This window comes from Zootoca vivipara, chromosome 1 (genome assembly GCF_965207765.1).
Source record: "Zootoca vivipara chromosome 1, rZooViv2.hap1.1, whole genome shotgun sequence".
Lineage (NCBI taxonomy): Eukaryota > Metazoa > Chordata > Lepidosauria > Squamata > Lacertidae > Zootoca > Zootoca vivipara.
This window is the reverse complement of record NC_142582.1, coordinates 97,728,308-97,747,067: the sequence shown is the minus strand read 5'-3', so window position 1 is coordinate 97,747,067 and position 18,760 is coordinate 97,728,308. Positions and strand designations below refer to the sequence as shown.

Sequence of the window (18,760 nt, the reverse complement as noted above, 5' to 3'; positions counted from 1 at the left end):
GCCATTTACCTTCCCGCTGTAGTGGTAGCTATTTACCTACTTGCACTTTGACGTGCTTTCGAACTACTAGGTTGGCAGGAACTGGGACCGAGCTAGGTTTGTTATTGGTATGAGCTTTCGTGTGCATGCACACTTCTTCAGGTATCTTATTTAGTTTCGACATTGATTACTGTGATGGTAGAACTAAAAAGGCTCTGAACCTCAGTCACTGAGAAACATAAGCTACTGCATTAACCAAAAAAAAAGGTTCTAAATATTGCAGAAATGCATATTTTCAGTTAACATTATACCATTATGAATATACAAACTTCAGGCCGATCTTGAGTTGTTCATACAGCTCTTGTGTACCAAAGCACGGGCCACTTGAGAAGAAGGGAAAAAACCTGTATCTTGCTAAAGAGAACTAAATGCCTATGTCATGTGTGGATTATCCTTTCCTCCCCCCCCTCCCCCGCAGCCTCAGAGGCAAGAAGAACAAACAGTTCGTATTTTATGGCTTTTTATTCAGTCATCTGGTTGCAAGACAAAAGATCCTTGTCTCCACGCATAGGAGATGTTGTTTATATCACAATGTTTAGCTGGTGATATAGTGCAATGTTGAAAACCCCAAATCACCCATCCCTACTCCTCACATCATGACCATCTGCTAAGGTTTAAATACAAACATTTTGAACTATTTTTGAATCTCAAATTTCTTGAAGACCATTTGCTAATAAAGACCATCCTTCTGCACCATACACCTATGAACACTGAACAGGTTTTTGAGCCATTTTCTGAGGGAAGGCTAAGCTCAGGCATCCCCAAACTTCGGCCCTCCAGATGTTTTGGACTACAATTCCCATCTTCCCCGGCCACTGGTCCTGTTAGCTGGGGATCATGGGAGTTGTAGGACAAAACACCTGGAGGGCCGCAGTTTGGGGATGCCTGGCTAAGCTCCAGGTCCCATAATTTGACATCTTGATTTGACACCACCTCACCCCTGCCTGTAATATACTTTTCAAATGCCTAATTTCCTTTCCCTTGCGCTCTGTCTAAAACAGTTGCGTTTTTCTTTTAACCAAACCATGTAATTATTGCTCAGAATGAGAAATGTCTAGCAGATAATGAACAGAAGTTCTCTATTATTACCTGTTCCTAATGAGTTGGTGGAAATATATTATTTTATTTTTAGAAAGAAAGGTCTAGGTATATAGGACATAGCCTTATGTAATGACACAGTGATAGGCATGACAATTTGGAATATTATTATTAACTCCCCTTGTCCTGCTGTCACCATTCTCCTTTTAAGCATGCTCATGTTCCTTCATGAAAAATAGTTGAACTTGAGAAACACAGGGAAGAAAAATCTCTTATTCAGACTCCATGGTAGGTTTATCATAGATAGCCAATTTTGTTAGGACCATCTGTGGAATACAGGACTACATTTGTAGGGCTTGAATTATATCATAATAACAAAAGTTTACATTTTATATAGCGCTTTTGAATTGCTCAGAGTGCTTTATGTATGTTATCTCAGGAATCCTTAACAATATCTTTGTAGGGGTAGGCCAATCTCATTCCTATATTATAGGGAAGGTGAAAGCGGTTTGCCCTAAGACAAGAGAGTTTGCGGCTTATGTGAAATTTGAAGCAGGCAGTAATCCTAGGTTTCTAACCTTTCTCTACTAAATGGAAATTTTTATTTGGAGGGTGGGGTGCTAATTTAATCACTGAGGTAGTACAGTAGTGGAGTTGTTAAATCATTCTTCCCACCCCCACAATGCTAATTTTCTGATCTAAATCGTTCACTCCAAAAATACAGTTTCCTCGGTTGAGCAGCTAGGATCAGGAGACATGCTTGGGGGGGGGGGGGAGGTTTAAACAGTTTAACTTTGGCGCTGCTTTTTCAAGAACAGAACTCCCCTTGGACCAGTCATTGAAGGAATGGGGAAGAGAGTCTAATGCCCTTCCCTATACATGACTCTGGAGAGAGTGTTTATCTCCAGGCATCCAGAATCTCCAGGCATCCAGAAAAAGAAAGAGGGGAGAGACTACTCTGTGATTCCCCCCCCCCAAAGACAAATAAATGATTTCCCAGTTGCATGTATTTCCAGTAGGCGAAAGCAAGAATTGTAGGTTCTATAGAAAGAATGTTAGAGAATTAGAAGCCTTGCAAATGAATCACATCGGTATGAAGATCCTATTGAAATGGCAGTTGTGTGTGATTTTGTTCTGATGCAACACACACACACACACACACACACAACACAATGTTAAAATCACACCCAGCCCTAGTCACCAGTAGGATGTGTAAGGTTCAGACCCTTATCTCTGAACTAAGTTAGGATATGAAAAAATGTGGAATTCATGATCCTCTTCTCTCAGTTTTGTGTGGCCTGAGTGTATGCAGTTCTGCTTTTAGAAAGGTGTTGAAGTTGGCAGAAATCTCATGATAAGTTGTAGGGTTTCAAGACCTGTGCAGTTTAGGAGTAGCACAATTTGCATGAAATTTGTTATGTGCAAAATGCTTAAGTGGCGCTGTGGTTAAACCACTGAGCCTAGGGCTTGCTGATCAGAAGGTCGGCGGTTCGAATCCCTGTGACGGGGTGTGCTCCCATTGCTTGGTCCCAGCTCCTGCTAACCTAGCAGTTCGAAAGCACGTCAAAATGCAAGTAGATAAATAGGAACCGCTATAGCGGGAAGGTAAACAGCATTTCCATGTGCTGCTCTGGTTTGCCAGAAGCAGCTTTGTCATGCTGGCCACATGACCTGGAAGCTATACGTCGGCTCCCTCGGCCAATAATGCGAGATGAGCACGCAACCCCAGAGTCGGTCACAACTGGACCTAATGGTCAGGGGTCCCTTTACCTTTACCCTTAAGAAAGTCTTTTGACACACTGGGCAGATGACAGCCTAAGGCCCCATCTGCACCATACATTTAAAGTAGTATCATACCACCTTAAACAGTCATAGCTTCCCTCAAAGAATCTAATGCAAACAAGCCTTTCCCACTGATAATTGGATTTATTCTAAATGTTCACGTCCTGGGAAGCTTCAACATCTTTTCCCACAAGAGACAACTCAGTCACCTGGCTGTGAATTCTGAATTGCCAGAGGGCTCTTGGGATCCCCTTGTGGGAAGTTTGTATTGATATGTCTGATAGTAATTCAGTGCTTTTGTTAATTGCAATTCAATATACCTTCAGTCCAGAACTAACATTAATCACGCTTTGTGTCTTAGAGCTAAAGCCTTGCCAGGATGCTTCATTCCTATAACTGGATATCTCCTCCAGCAGCTTCTGCCCAATGGATTACTCCAAATGTGAAATATTTTTATTCCACCAGGAGGATGCTCCATGCTCCTCTATTTTTCAAAACGGCTCTGATCCTGTGGATGGCTGTAGAAACAATATGACTTCCTTCATTAGATTCCTTATCTCCTCTCTCTGCCTCTCAAGCAGTGTTTCGTAATTTCTTCAGATTAGTCTGTAGATTGTAGGAAATGCACGTCAGTGTTATCCAAAAAGGAAACCTTTTTCTGTTTTTGAACTTCATTTGAAGGCACTTCCTGTTCTCACTTGACACCATTGGGTACCCTTTCAGAAAGTGGAGGCAATTAATAAGCTGTCAATGTAGTTTGCTGAGGACAGAGTACCAAAATTAATTGAACCAATGCTAGGAACCCCAGACTCGGCCATGGCAACCTACACTGAAGGTCAGGAAACCACTTTGTCCTTCCTTTCTCTGGACAGATCTTGTTTCTCCCTCCTTTATATTTGTGCATTAGGACTTCAAGCCACAAAACCACTTTCCTCACTGTCTGCTATTTTGTGTAAATAGTAGGTATTATAAATATAGCGACATTGCTATTCTTCCCCCCAAACCTTTCTAAATTGGCAGGAGCATGACCATAGTGCAGTAATCTCTGCCAAAAGTTGTACTTCTTTGAGCATGCCTGACAGGTTCACATCTAGGTGTGAATGGAAGAACAATCTGATCCACTAATACTCTTGCCACACGTTGCACCTATTGTGAAGACAGGAACAACCCCCAGTTTCCCTTGCCAGCTCCAATTTTGCGGCTAGACAGTGTGATGGGAGCTTGTTGTTTTCCCCTTTCTTTAAAAGAATGGGTATCAGACCCGTAAAGTACTTATAGGTTGCAGTCCTCTAGCTTCTTACCTGAGTACATCAAGCTGAATTCAATGGGACTTGCTTCTGATGTAGCCATGTTTAGAATTGTGCTGGTACTCACTCTGACCTCTTTAGTAGAAGGTTGTGTGTGTGGAGGGGGCTGTATTCAAACTGATCTCGCACCATCCCCAGGTATTGCCTTCTACTAGTCATCATTCTTAAAAAATTGTTAGTCGAGTCAGTTCAGGAGAGAGGCACCACTTAAGACTTCAGAGAGCAAGCCCATTCCAGAATCACAGATGAGCTGCATTACAGGAATGCAAAAAATCTTAAGATTAGGTGTTGGTATGGTCTATTCAGAGTGACTTAAAATGCTGGTGATAAGCAAATGTAAACACTGTTGAGATAAGTAAGCCATACTTTAAAATAGAACACCATTTCCTCGATCATAAATAAGGGCTGTGGATCTAGGAAATATTGCCAACTAAACTTAAACAAAAATATTGGATTTACAAAAATATTTATTCATCAATATGAGAAAGTGGAAAATGGGATTGAAAATATGACTTCTGGTAACTTTTGACTATAAAATACGTCTAATTTAAGGTTTACTTCCATATAGCCTGTGTGTATGGACTTGAGTTGTTATGCTAAAATTTCTATTTTGATTTTTTTTTTTAAAAAAGAACACAATTATAAAACCACATCAAAGACTTTAATTAAAAATTGCTGAAATGTAGATTTTTTTACTTGTTGCTTATTTAAATACCCATGGAGTTAAAGATTTTTAGTTCCTCCACTAAAAATGCAGCCAGCACTCATAGGTTTCACTTAAAATGGTACTAGTGAGCCAATTATGCAGTTTGCCTTCGGTTCAACTGTTTGTCACCGGTTTGTAGGTTTACAGGCCAGCCTGCAAGAGAAAACTTTTCAGGTTTCCTTCTCCATATTACAATGGAAGCTAAAAGAGGTGCAAATGATGTGCACATCTCCTTCCACATTAGCAGGAGTTGCTCTCCAGGCTTAACAGGAAAGGCGGAACATTGCCTTTACATAAATCCTCCTAAAGGCAAACATTGTGGGAATGTTAAACCTGTTGATGAGTGAATTTTCAAAGGCTGAATATTCCAAAAGAGCAGAGTGTAAATTCCAAGCCTTTTCCTAGATGAACTCTTTATTGTCTGGTAAATAAGCAGTTTTACTTCTCAAGGGACTCACACATCTTTCTTGCAAATGTAGCAGAAGATATGGGAAACTTGCAATTCCCCCCCCCCCTCCAAGGACCCAAACAGTGTCAGAGGGCTGTCAGTGTTATGTCTCATATTCTTCCCCATCAGAAGAAAAGGTTTAGCACAGACATCCCCAAACTGCGGCCCTCCAGATGTTTTGGCCTACAACTCCCATGATCCCTAGCTAACAGGACCAGTGGTCAGGGAAGATGGGAATTGTAGTCCAAAACATCTGGAGGGCCGAAGTTTGGGGATGCCTGGTTTAGCAGCTGAATGTTCCTGCTGTATCAGTTCAGTGTAAAAGCACTCACATAGTATTCCAGCATAAATACGCTCCCTCTGCTTCTGCAATGCTCTCTTGTTTTGCAATTGCCTTTCCGTTCCTTTGTTTAGTTCAGCTTAATTTTACACAGAGCATTTCCCGCATTCCAGCATGTGTACATACTTAATCTTTTAAAACAATGCTGAGCAGTCTAGGCTGTTGAAAGATTGTTAACCCACACTTCAGCACAGTTCTGCTGTGCAGAGAGCAGGATAGTCTGCTTCTGGACTGGGACTAGGTATTTTAGAGTAGCTGCAAAGGGTGGTATTCAACTTGTTTTATTTCGAGTAGACCTGTTGAAATGAATGGCCCTAACTTAGTCATGTTCATTAATTTAAATGGGCCTATTGTGAGAAAAACTTAGTTGAAAAGCCTTTATGGCTTTTGGGACTTTCATGTTGTGTTACATTGAACCATTTTGCTTTGTTCTGAAAGGGCTGTAGAAGGATGAAATTCTTGTTAAATAAACAGAATCTAGGTTCTATATGCATCTTGTATTAACATCTGTAATACCTTTTGTTTATGTGTTTGACCTTCTCCTGTAAAAATAATACTGAGTGCTTTGAGTGTTTTAAAATATATATTCTTCATTTTCTCATGATCAGTGAACCGTTTTTTACACATTAACCTAGACTTACTATTTGGTGTGTGTGTGTGTGTGTGTGTGTGTGTGTGTGTGTGTGTGTGTGTGTTCCATCCCTCATGGAAACTGAATAAAGTTAAAAAGGAAGGAGTAGATTAGATGTTTGCATATAGAACTATGCAATGGGTGTGTGCATCTGTGGCAAAATCAAAGAAAATAGTTATTTGCAAATGAAGATAAAAATGCCAAAATGTGACCTGACTAATTTCAACCTCAACATGCTCTGCTCTCCAGGTGTCTGATAAATATTTATCTGCTACTAGGAATAAAGAAAGATCTTTTAGTGTCATGTAGGAGAGTGAGCATTAGAACCCAGCTCAGAGAAAGAGAGAAACTGAATTTGTAACAAGCCATATAAGAGTGAACCAGGATATCATTTAATATATATTTCAACATCCATGCTATTAAGAGGGAGAGGAGTATCATCCAAGCAACTGAAAATCAAATGGGTCCATTTTGCTGTGATTCCATTTATTGGGACCAACAGTTGGCTGATTTCTACTGAAAAAGGACACTGAATTCTTGCGGCTATTTTATATTTTTAAACTCTTAAACCTTTCCAAGTGTTTCTTAACCCAGCTCTCAACAACCTCTCACATCCAATCATTGAAAAATTTTATGTTGTATCATAGAACTGCTGTATGGCCTCATTGCTCCCTATTCAATAGGGATAGTAGAAAAGATGTCAAGTTCCCTTTTACCTTCCCCAAACTGGTACCTTCCAGATTATTCTCGCTCTCCTTTGCAACCCCCAAATGGACCCCACAAAATTGGGAGCCCTCAAGAAGAAAGGTGGTGTTGTGTGGGGCCCACAGGAAGAAGGTGAAGTAACAAAAACCTCATACCCTCCTTTTATTAGAATTGGTGTTCATTGGATCAAAAGTCCAATGGCATCAATTGGATTCCACCCAGTGTATTTGCTCACTCGGTTTCCTGTTACTTTTCCTTTTTCAATCCCTGTCATCAGGGACTCAGGTGATAAGAAATACTTTTATCTGAGACTTTGAAGAGCTGCTGCCAGTCTGAGTAGATATGGGGCTTGTTTTACCTAGCCAAAGTTAAGATTAATCACACTTCTGCATTAGGCTGACTTGCTAAACTAGGAATGGAGAACCTGTAACCTGTGTTGTTGGACTTAACATCCTTAATTAACCCCAGCCACCATGGCCGATGGTCAGGGATGATGGGAGTTGTAGTCCATCAACATCTGGAGGGCCACAAGCTCACCAATCCTGTCCTGGACCACCTTTGTTGTTGTTGTTGTTGTTTAGTTGTTTAGTCGTGTCTGACTCTTCGTGACTCCATGGACCATAGCACGCCAGGCACTCCTGTCTTCTACTGCCTCCCGCAGTTTGGTCAAACTCATGTTCGTAGCTTCGAGAACACTGTCCAACCATCTCGTCCTCTGTCGTCCCCTTCTCCTAGTGCCCTCCATCTTTCCCAACATCAAGGTCTTTTCCAAGGATTCTTCTCTTCTCATGAGGTGGCCAAAGTATTGGAGCCTCAGCTTCACGACCTGTCCTTCCAGTGAGCACTCAGGGCTGATTTCCTTAAGAATGGATAGGTTTGATCTTCTTGCAGTCCATGGGACTCTCAAGAGTCTCCTCCAGCACCATAATTCAAAAGCATCAATTCTTTGGCGATCAGCTTTCTTTATGGTCCAGCTCTCACTTCCATACATCACTACTGGGAAAACCATAGCTTTAACTATACGGACCTTTGTCGGCAAGGTGATGTCTCTGCTTTTTAAGATGCTGTCTAGGTTTGTCATTGCTTTTCTCCCAAGAAGCAGGCATCTCCTAATTTTGTGACTGCTGTCACCATCTGCAGTGATCAAGGAGCCCAAGAAAGTAAAATCTCTCACTGCCTCCATTTCTTCCCCTTCTATTTGCCAGGAGGTGATGGGACCAGTGGCCATGATCTTGGTTTTTTTGATGTTGAGCTTCAGACCATATTTTGCGCTCTTCTCTTTCACCCTCATTAAAAGGTTCTTTAATTCCTCCTCACTTTCTGCCATCAAGGTTGTGTCATCTGCATATCTGAGGTTGTTGATATTTATTCTGGCAATCTTAATTCCGGCTTGGGATTCATCTAGTCCAGCCTTTTGCATGATGAATTCTGCATATAAGTTAAATAAGCAGGGAGACAATATACAACCTTGTCGTACTCCTTTCCCAATTTTGAACCAATCAGTTGTTCCATATCCAGTTCTAACTGTAGCTTCTTGTCCCACATAGAGATTTCTCAGGAGACAGATGAGGTGATCAGGCACTCCCATTTCTTTAAGAACTTGCCATAGTTTGCTGTGGTCGACACAGTCAAAGGCTTTTGCATAGTCAATGAAGCAGAAGTAGACGTTTTTCTGGAACTCTCTAGCTTTCTCCATAATCCAGCGCATGTTTGCTATTTGGTCTCTGGTTCCTCTGCCCCTTCGAAATCCAGCTTGCACTTCTGGGAGTTCTCGGTCCACATACTGCCTAAGCCTGCCTTGTAGAATTTTAAGCATAACCTTGCTAGCGTGTGAAATGAGCGCAATTGTGCGGTAGTTGGAGCATTCTTTGGCACTGCCCTTCTTTGGAATTGGGATGTACCGGTAGACTGATCTCCAGTCCTCTGGCCATTGCTGAGTTTTTCAAACTTGCTGGCATATTGGGTGTAGCACCTTAACAGCATCATCTTTTAAAATTTTACCTTTAGCTATAATATAGAATAGAAACAGAAGTTTCTGATACCCTTTATATCTGACTGCATCAGAAGAGAGGTAAATGGGAGCACACAAGCCCTAAGGCTCATTGTTGTAATGCTAAAATCATGGTTTACCATTGCATCCAAAATCTGTCATCCAAAACACTTAGGATGGTGAGTGTCATAGATTATAAATCTGGTATGGTGTAAAACAGTGTTTCTCAACCGCTGTTCCGCGGCACACTAGTGTGCCGCGAGACGCTGGCTGGTGTGCCGCGACGTGCGGCGACGAGAAGGGCGATTTGCATTGTCACGTGCCTGGCGGCCGCCAATAAACAACACTGACCTGCCGGAAAGCAATATTTCTCCTCCTCTTTCCCAAAGCTCAGTGCAAATGAGCCTGGCGGCCGCCAATATACAACACTGACCCGCCGGAAAGCAATATTTGGCAAGTGTTTCTTACAGTCATAATTATAATATAGGGCGGCACAGAGTTAAATTTTTTAACTTTTTTAATGGTGGTGTGCCTCGTGATTTTTTTCACGGAACAAGTGTGCCGTGGCCCAAAAAAGGTTGAGAAACACTGGTGTAAAAGGTTAAATATTCCGTTGCATAAAAGTATGCTATCCCATTCTAGCCGAGAACACATTCTTATTGTTTGAAATGTAGATTCTGAGCTAAAATTATCCTGCTGCTTTATTTCCCTCAGCTTGCCAGCCCTTGTGTCAGGTAATAATAGACCCAGTTCATTCTGGAGGGGTTTGCAATTTCACAACACTGTTCTTATAGCCAGTGTTACAACTTCAGTGTTACTCAGAATTCTTGTTAACAGACTGTGACATGACCTTCCACACAGAAGGCCTGTCATTTTAAGAATAGCTATAACATGGTGGGACTAGAGAAGATCTGCCCAAGGAGTGAGGACTTGACCATATGTGTGCTTTTGTTCATTCCCTGGGCTGCTGATCCTAGAATCATGGAATTCTTAAGCTGGAAGTAACCCAAAGTGTCACGTAATCCAACCCCCTGCTGTGCGGGAATCACAGTTGCCTGAGATATCTAAGGTTGCCTGTCAATGCTGGAAGAACTGAGACACTTCCCCCTCCTTTTTGCCTGAGATAACAACTTTATCAGTTGCTGGAAGCCACAGGAGGGAAGACAGCTCCTGCTCCTAGGTCTTGCTTGTGGCACAAGCATCTGGTTTGCTACTGCGAGAACAGAAGTCTTGATTAGAAGGGCCATTGGCCTGATCCAGCAGGCTCTTCTTATATGCTGCCCTTGGCAGAGTCTCTTGTATCAGGGGGCATAAAAAGCCGGCACCCTTGGGCAGCAGGCTTGTCTTGGCACAGGAGACACCAAAGGGAGTAGTCTGTGGGAAGGGGAAAGCAGGCTTGTAAATTCCCTTTCAGTTTCAGCCATGATGGTTGGGTAGGTTTATAGCATGTGTTTTTCCTACACAGGGTGAGAGCCTTTGCAGTGAATTGTCTGACAGAAGAAAGTTGCCAGATGTCCTCGGAGTGGGAGTCTGTAATTGGCAGAAGGTTGGACTTTCCTGGGTGTGAGCCAAGGTTGGAGTACGTGTGCTTTTGTGTAGGGACTGGGTGGATCATGTGCTTTTAGTAAAACTGTTCTAATCCGTCAAATATCTTCTGGGATAATTGGCTGATTGCAGTAGATATTTTTGTCGGGGGGGGGGGGTCTGTTGTATACATTATATGCATGGGAGCAGCTGTTTGGCAAGGGTGGGACATTGGAGATGCCACCTCAGTTTCAGTGAACACGTGTAGGGGATACACACGGATGTGATAAGTCACCATGGAAGGAGAGAGCAAGGCTTATTTATACATTGTTCCCTGCTTCCACCCCTTCCGTGGTTGAGTTCCTAATTGCTTGTCTGCTATGACCACCAGCCTATGTGTCTTGGTGTTTAATGCCAATCACAGAGTTGGAAGGAAAGATCTGGGGTATATTACTGAGACCCTGCTGTGCCCATCCAGATACTCATAGGCTGTGGGGTGGGCCATGACTGTGGTCCACAGGACTTCCATCTCCATCAACAGGAAACTTCTTTGTCTTGGAGTTGACTTTGAGGACCTGCACCTGGTATCAGGCCCAGGAGACAAGAAACTAGGGTTTCTGTGATGTACTTTCACTGTTGCTGCTGGCAGTTTCTCTTACCAAACTGGTGGAGAAAGTTTGGGGGGGTTAGTGTTGGAGTAATTCAACTTACATGATGAGTCTGCCTCTAGTATTCTGGCTCATGACTTTATGGCCTCCATTATGAGCTGGGGGGCGGGGTATCACCCCATTGTCATGGTCAGTCAAGTTCCTGATGAACTTTGGACTTGTGGCTCCAATCCCCACCCCCATCCCCTTGCAGGGATGGTGGACTGATTCAGGGAATGGAGATTTGGAATCTTAGGAAGCCCACTGTGACTTGTTTGCCAGCCACTTTGATGGTAGGGTTGCCTGCCTCCATATCAATTTTGACCCCACATCCATATTGTGTTTAGGGTAGTTAACCTTATCCTGCAGATGCTACAGGACCGCAGCTCCCATCATCCTTGACTATTGGCCATGTTGACTGGGGCTATTGGAAGCTAGGAGTTGAGTAAAAATAGAAGGATCACATGCTATCCATCCCTGGTTTAAGTAACTGTCGGTAAGGTGGGAGAAATGGCTTGACTGGGATCTGAGCTGGAAGTTGCCCCATTCTAGGATAGGTAAGTCATACATATTTGGAGGTTCACTGCCTACCCAGCTTAGGCTGACTAGGAATGAGTGGTAACAAGGCGAAGGACAATTTGCAAGTGGCCTTCCCTCAGGGCCGTCTCTGAAATGGTTGCCCTCCAGCTCCACACAGAGCCATTAAAAGAGCACTACAGATAAATGGAGAGTAAAAGAAAGCATAGTTTAAATATAGAAACTGTGCTGCTGCTTTCTGGTACTTTATAATTTTGAGGATATCCAGTTCCAGGACACCATTGCATCTCATTTTAAGAAACTGTGCGTCTTTATGTATGCTTTCTAGACTGTATGAGAAACGCGCTTCAGTCCCTCAAATGATTTATTCCAGAAGAGTTAATGGTGAAGTCGGTGGAATTCTTATTTGGCTTTTGTCAATATATTAACTGAGAATTATAGACTTGGAAGTAAAACACACTTCATCCACTACGGACTCCTTTCTCAGACCTGTCTCCCTGCATCTGACGTCCCCTAGATCTTGTGAAGCCTTCTGCTTAAGCCCCAAACCTGCTAAGACTCTAAACTAGATCCTGGAAGAACACTGAATATTTATTTCATCTCTGACTAGTGCTGTGCATAGTCAGTGTGACTTCTTTCACTCTGGCTTTCCTAATGACTCTAATGAGCAGACCATTGAAAATAAATGGAGAGTGCGGGAAGATCTAGATAGAGCTTGTATGCATTGCTGTTTTTCATCCCCCTAAATGGAAGGAGGCAAGAAGAGCATTTCCCATGTACTGTATTCATTGCAAATGCTTTCAGGACTGTATTATTGATGCCTCATATCTACCCTTTCTGATAATTACACCACATTAAGCCATCAAAAAAATGACAGGACTTAACAGAAATGAATTTCATCATAGCAAACAGGACAACACATGGGTAAATAACCTGACTAGAGGAACAAATGCCTAAAGTAAACCTGATTATAGCATAAAGATCATTGGATTTTCATACTTCAGAAGGTGATCCTCTTTTCTAGCTTGAACACACTATTGTGATATAACCAGACCACTGTTTATATTGTACCCCTCTCCTTAATATTTCTGCATCCAGTAGTAATAAATCACATTTATTAGCTGTGATTTTGTTTTAGGTTTTCTTGATTTTTAAGAAAGAAGTTTTTAACACCTTTCTCTGTTCATAGACAATACATGTTTATGAACAGCATAAGTAATTATTGTGATAATTCCAATATGGAAGTAAAAATAATAATACTCTTCTTACGACTGTGCACATTTGTAAAAATGCCAAGTCACTTGCTTCCATTACTGCCTAGCTTACTTTATTATTTTTCTGCTTCATATTTATTTTGTTTGGGTTTTGGACTTCTCCCCCAAGGGTGAGCTTCCCATCCAAGTTGGATGTTGCATGGCACTTTATATTTAAACAAACCACCTGAAGACATTAATTGATGCCAATATGTTCTTAATACTTCTTAATTCAGAGCAATGCAATTTTGATATCCTACAACAGGGTTGGCTAACCTGTGGCCATCCAAATGTGGATGGACCCTAACTCCCATCAGTTTCAGCCAGCAGGGCCAATGGTCTGGGTTGAAGGGAGTTGTAGTTCATCAGCATCTGGATAACTATAAATTAACCAACCCATCCTATTGATTACCAGCAGCAGCTCTGATAGCCAGGGGTGCATGTTTCCCTGCAGCTGATATTCAGAGGCATCTAGTCTTTGATCTTGGTGGTAGTGTATAGCCCTTGTGACTGGTAGCACCTGATAGCCGTATCCACCATGAGCTTGTCATTGCATCTTGGGGTAGCAAATGCATGCAGGTCCTGCTATCCAAATGCTCATACAAAAATTTGCTTATTGCTTATTGAGGAATTAGTACTCAAACCTTACTACACACACCACAGATTCAGATATCCAAACAGCTGTACCAGCATGTAGGACTGTAAACAATTAAGCAGCCTTAAACAACCCTTACTTTTTTGTGCTTCACAGATTCATGGCACATATTTCACCAGAAGTCATGCCTTTTGCAAGGTTTCAGAGGGTTTCCCAGGATTTCTGTAATTTTGGGGTCAAAATTTCACCATAGGAATCAGTGGAAATCATAAAGTCATTGTGCGAACACTTGCCTAACAATTTCCTGAGAAAGCATTGTGTTTGGATAGCGAGACCTGTGTGTACAATATATTATACGCTGTGAAAAGTAGTTCTTCATTCTGTCTGTCTGTATCTTCTCACCATTAGTGATAGAACAAAGTGCAAAATAAAGTGCTAAGTGGTGGTACTCGGGAGTTGTATTGTGCATGTTAAATAGAAAGCATTGACTACAATGGGAAAAATGATAAGTTGCATAATTTACTCAAATGAGGAATAACCAGGCACTAAGAAAATCCAGGCAAACATGTTTGAATCATAGCACTGGCATGCTTGTTTAATGGCTGATGCTATGGCTGGGGAAAGGATTTTGAATACCTGAGGACCTGCAGCTTATCTGCCCATTTTCTAAATGGAATGAATTATAAATCTAAAAACTTCTGTTTATAATTCATGCAGTGGAAATTTAAAGTGCCCATTAGTTAAACCATAACAATTATTGCCATTATTTCTGTTTGAAATCCTGTGAACAGCAGTGTTGTATAATTATTCATTATTTAAACTTTAAAAAATAGCTCTGCCTGATAGTTTGCTTGGAAAAAGGAAAGGAAAGAAAGCATGTCCACACCTCTTGCTGGAAAAAAAGCCTTTGAATTATGTTTTAGAATTGGACAGCAGGAGAGAACAGAATTGTTTGGAAATTGCTGCTGCTGGGTTTTTTAATGGCATTCTTGTAAAATCCCCAACAGTATTTAAGAGAGATTTATTGCATCTCTGGATGAAAGTGTCAACTCAAATGACTTCCCTTTCTTCCTAATGTGTGTCCTGCTATGTGAATGTTAATAATAGCACCAAAGCTTGAAGGTGATCATTATCTCTCGGAGGATGCTAAAACCACCACGGGGTGGGGTGGGGTCGGGGGTGGGGAAGACTGTTTCTTTTTTTTTAAAAAAAGTCTTAAATCTAGACAAAACTTGACAAATTATAAGGAACAAAAAGGCTACTTCTGACAATGTAGTTTTAAAACCATAGTTCTCTTAATACCCGCGGTAGTGGGACAAGAAAGAAATAAGGAGAGCTTGACTGATCTGATTCTATTTAATGAAAAATGTGTTTGTGTTGACTATCTATCCTACCATTGCTCAGGGAGTGTGTGATTGAGCCCTGCCTGAAATAGCCAACCTGTAGCCCTCCAGATGTTGCAGAACTACAATTCCCACAATCCCTGGCCATCTGGTCATGCTAGCTGAGGCTGATGGGATTGTAGCAATATCTGGAGTTCCACAGGTTAGTCACTTCAGCAATAATACAGGGAAAGCTCAGCTACAGGGAAAACTCAGTGATGCCAAATGATTCAAACCCCTATTTGGCAGGGAAGCTTATTGGGTGACCTTGGACCACTGGGCCAGTCCCTGTGTCTTAGCCTAACCTACCTCACAGTTGTTGTGAAGATAAAAGAGGAAGACCCATACATGCCACTTTGAGGGAGGGAAAGCAGAATATAAATAAAATAAAATATTGGTGAAGAAACAACCCTGGCTTTTTACTCTTCCCGGTTCAAGGCAGCTGTGTCTGTCTTCTCAGTTCAGGAGTAAAAGCAGTTTCTGTTTCTGAGCACAAAGGGCACTGTTTTGTTCTTTGGCTTGGGTGGCTGCAAATATGTGGAGTCCTGGCTTTCATGTCAGCCATCCTAATTTTGGAACTGATTTTGGGGAATTTTATATCTCATCTGTGCAGGGCAGTTAAAGATGCAGCGGATCACCAGTGCCTGATTGTAGGTACAGTACTGAACTAGCAAAACTGTGATTGACAGGGGTGTGGCCTGCCAAAATGGCTTGCAGCCTGCAGGGCATGTGGCCCGCCAGCTGGCAGTGATTCCCCCCCCCCATGTGATCACCCAGCTTCAACCCACATCCTTTTTGATGTGTTGAAGTGCTGCCAGTGATTCCTTCCCATTCCCCCAGTCGTTCAATTATTCAGACAAGGAGGGTCCCTGGCTTCATGGCCACTTTTGTTGGGAGCCTAAGCATGCCATGCCTTGTCCCAACACAGAGACTCTTCTGCTTAGCGTCTTTTGTATATTGACAGTGGATTGAGTTCTGAAAAGATTTCGAAGCCCCTGGAAACTTATTTGCTGCACCAGCATTTAAGTGCTTAGAATGGGATGCAATACTCCCCGTTCCCTAAAACCTGGCATTACATCAGTACTGTACTGCAGTGTCTTAACACCTGGGGGCAAATGTTTTTAGGACAGGAGTTTAATAGTGCTGCCTGAAATTGAACTTATCCTTTTAAACAGTGCGTTCTGAAAACTGTAACATTCGGGTATCAACTAGTTATTGATGTTGCCCGGCTGTTGAAACAGTGCAGTGGGGGGGAGGCTATTTAGAGCGGGGAAGGAATTGTGCCAAAGCTCCTTGTCTTGTATTCTTCTTATCTTGACTTCGAAGATTGTCATGCCATTGCTGCAGGGCTCAGATAGGAAAGGAAAGAGTTCCGAGTCTGACCCCTGCAGACAGTCGTGGCATGTAATACAAATGTGAAGTTCAGCCAAACCCTGACAAACAGTGATAAATTTCTCTAATCCTGCGCTTCCCTTCCCCACCTGCTCAGATTGGCCTCTCCCGGCCCCAGTTAGGTGATAAATAAGGATGGCTACTAATAGAGAAAGCTGAGGCAGAGGAGACGGATGTTTCACTCAGTCGGCAATGTCCTCTAGAAGAGTTGGACCTACTCCCACCCTCCTGCTTCAAAGGAAATAAAAATGCTGTTTGTCACCATATTAGAGAATGCGCTGAAATGCATGTTAGAAAATATGCAGCGCATAAGGTACGGAAGTGATAAATCCCACCCCTTTTAAACTATGAATGTCACTTTGCTAAAATCAGCAGAACAAACAAACAAACAAACAAGCTTGAATTAAAGAATTATGTTCCACAAGTCAAGAGGTTACATAGCTTAAGCGGCAAAGAATATTAAGCTGTGACCGAGGAAGTTCTTGGTTCAAATCTTTATAGATGGTCCTGCTGACACTTTTCTCCCACTTTCTGCTTTTTCGCAGGCAGGCGAAAGCTGCTCTTTTCCAGAGGGCATATACCTTGACTGAATTTTAAGCTTTATTGCTGTATTTTTAGTGCACTGCATTTTACTGGATTGCTGTTGGATTTTCCTAGCCTGTGGTGTTTGGGACAGTTTGTTTCTTTTGAGCTCAATTAACGCTTCATAGTACTGTAGTACTCCTCAGGCGTTCCTCCCCTCATTTGATTAGTGGCAGTGAAGGGGCTACAAAGCCCTGCTCACCCTGTCACAAAATTGTTTACTGTGTGAGCGAGTAGGGGACTAGTTTTCATTGTTTTCTTACACCCGTCTCCTGCCTTTCCTCTGTGAGGAAGGCAACATACATGTATTTCCCAGACTTTATTAGCTTCAGCAAAGTGGTGGGTTCAGGTGCCTTTGAACCATACATTGGCTCTACTTTAACAACTGCTTTTGGCACATTTTCTGCAGAGTGGTATATAAGTTTCAGTAGCAGCAGTAGTGATAACATATTGTAGAGTACAGTACAGTAGTTGCAATGGTATTCATGTGTTCCTCAGTCTAAAGGAGCAACATTTGTACTAAATGGCTGTGGGGCCACTAATGTTTAGCCGTGCCCTTGAGTACCACACAGCTTCTCTCGGTCTCAAAAGTTGAGGGATAACTTATGAAGAGCCAGTGGTATGGGCTTTCTATATGATTTAAAATCCTGCTCTAGCAATATACTACATGGGGTGGAGGGGAGAAACACAGGACAGAAAAGGTTCCCCACTTCAGACATTATCCCTGTATATCCTTGATTTGAAAGGAGGTGCTGTGTACCTTGGGGGCAGAGCTAAACACACAGCCCTGCAGCCCCTTTGTATCATTTGTGCCTCTTTGGCACAAATGTAAAGTTCTTTGAGCACTTGAAATATGCAAGGAATTCTTAAGCTACTTTTTGTTATGGTTTAGTATTACTTGGTTCCTGCTAATGAGAGAATTTGTTCCCATTGATGTGATATTCTGAGATAGCCTACTCATTCATTACTTACAGCAGTGGTGGGAAAATTTTATCCATCTAGATCAGCATTTCTCAACCTTGACTCCACAGATGTTGAACTACAGCTCCCATCATCCCCAACCACTGGTCCTGCTAGCTAAGGATCTGGTGACCCAAGGCTGAGAAAGGCTGCTCTAGATCCCATTGAACCACAACTCATTCTACCCCAGGAAGCATGGACAATGGCCAAGGATGATGGGCGTTGTAGTTCAGCAACATCTGGAGAGCCAAAGGTTCCCCACTCCTGACTGACAGCCTAATATGTCTGTATTCCATAATATGTCTGTACCCTTGCTATGGCCAGGAGTCCTTGCCTATAAAAACTGAAGCATTTTCTCAATTGGATAAACTCTCTTTCAGATTTCCATAAGGGTGGGAAATGATTTTCCTTACCTGATAATTAAATCACCATGCATGGTTTGCTAGGCCGCATGTGTTTGGGAATTTATTCAATTAAAATGTGCACAACTGCTTACCTTAATCAAGGATCCACACTACAAAAGAATCCCTTGTTAATCAAAGTAATTAAGCAAATTGGTGTGTGTTTTTTTGCATAAGCAAAATGGAAACCCCTGATATTTGGAAGGGAAAATAAACATGACTACATTTGTCTTGTGGTGTCTTTTTTTATTACAGATTCTAAAAAGAACACGTGTCTTGGGGTTTGATCTCTTGATTGAATATGATCATGCCTGGCGTATCATCAAGCCAGAAGCGTAATAAACAAATGCAACAGGTTGGGCTGCAATTTTCTGCTGCTTCCTCTTTCCAGTCCACTGTGCCCCCTGAAAAGTTGCTTAGGTAGTTTGGGAGGACCCTTCAGAACAGTGTGGGACGTGGCATTGGAAGCTGCAGGAGGAAGTGCAAATTGGCATAGATCAC

At 42.2% G+C, this 18,760-nt stretch overlaps 1 protein-coding gene across 3 annotated transcripts in view; it reads left to right on the top strand.

Moving 5' to 3' along the window:
• The window catches only part of STXBP6 (syntaxin binding protein 6), a 93,975-nt gene that overhangs the window by 25,894 nt on the left and 49,321 nt on the right, over positions 1-18,760 (top strand). The window contains exon 1 of one of the 3 annotated variants that reach the window (XM_088671306.1): positions 10,456-10,559. The exons of the other annotated variants lie outside the window; for them this stretch is intronic. The gene's annotated coding sequence lies outside the window, so the exon portion shown is untranslated. Of the gene's footprint in view, positions 1-10,455; positions 10,560-18,760 lie in introns of those variants that run through there. 3 annotated transcript variants of the gene reach the window in all.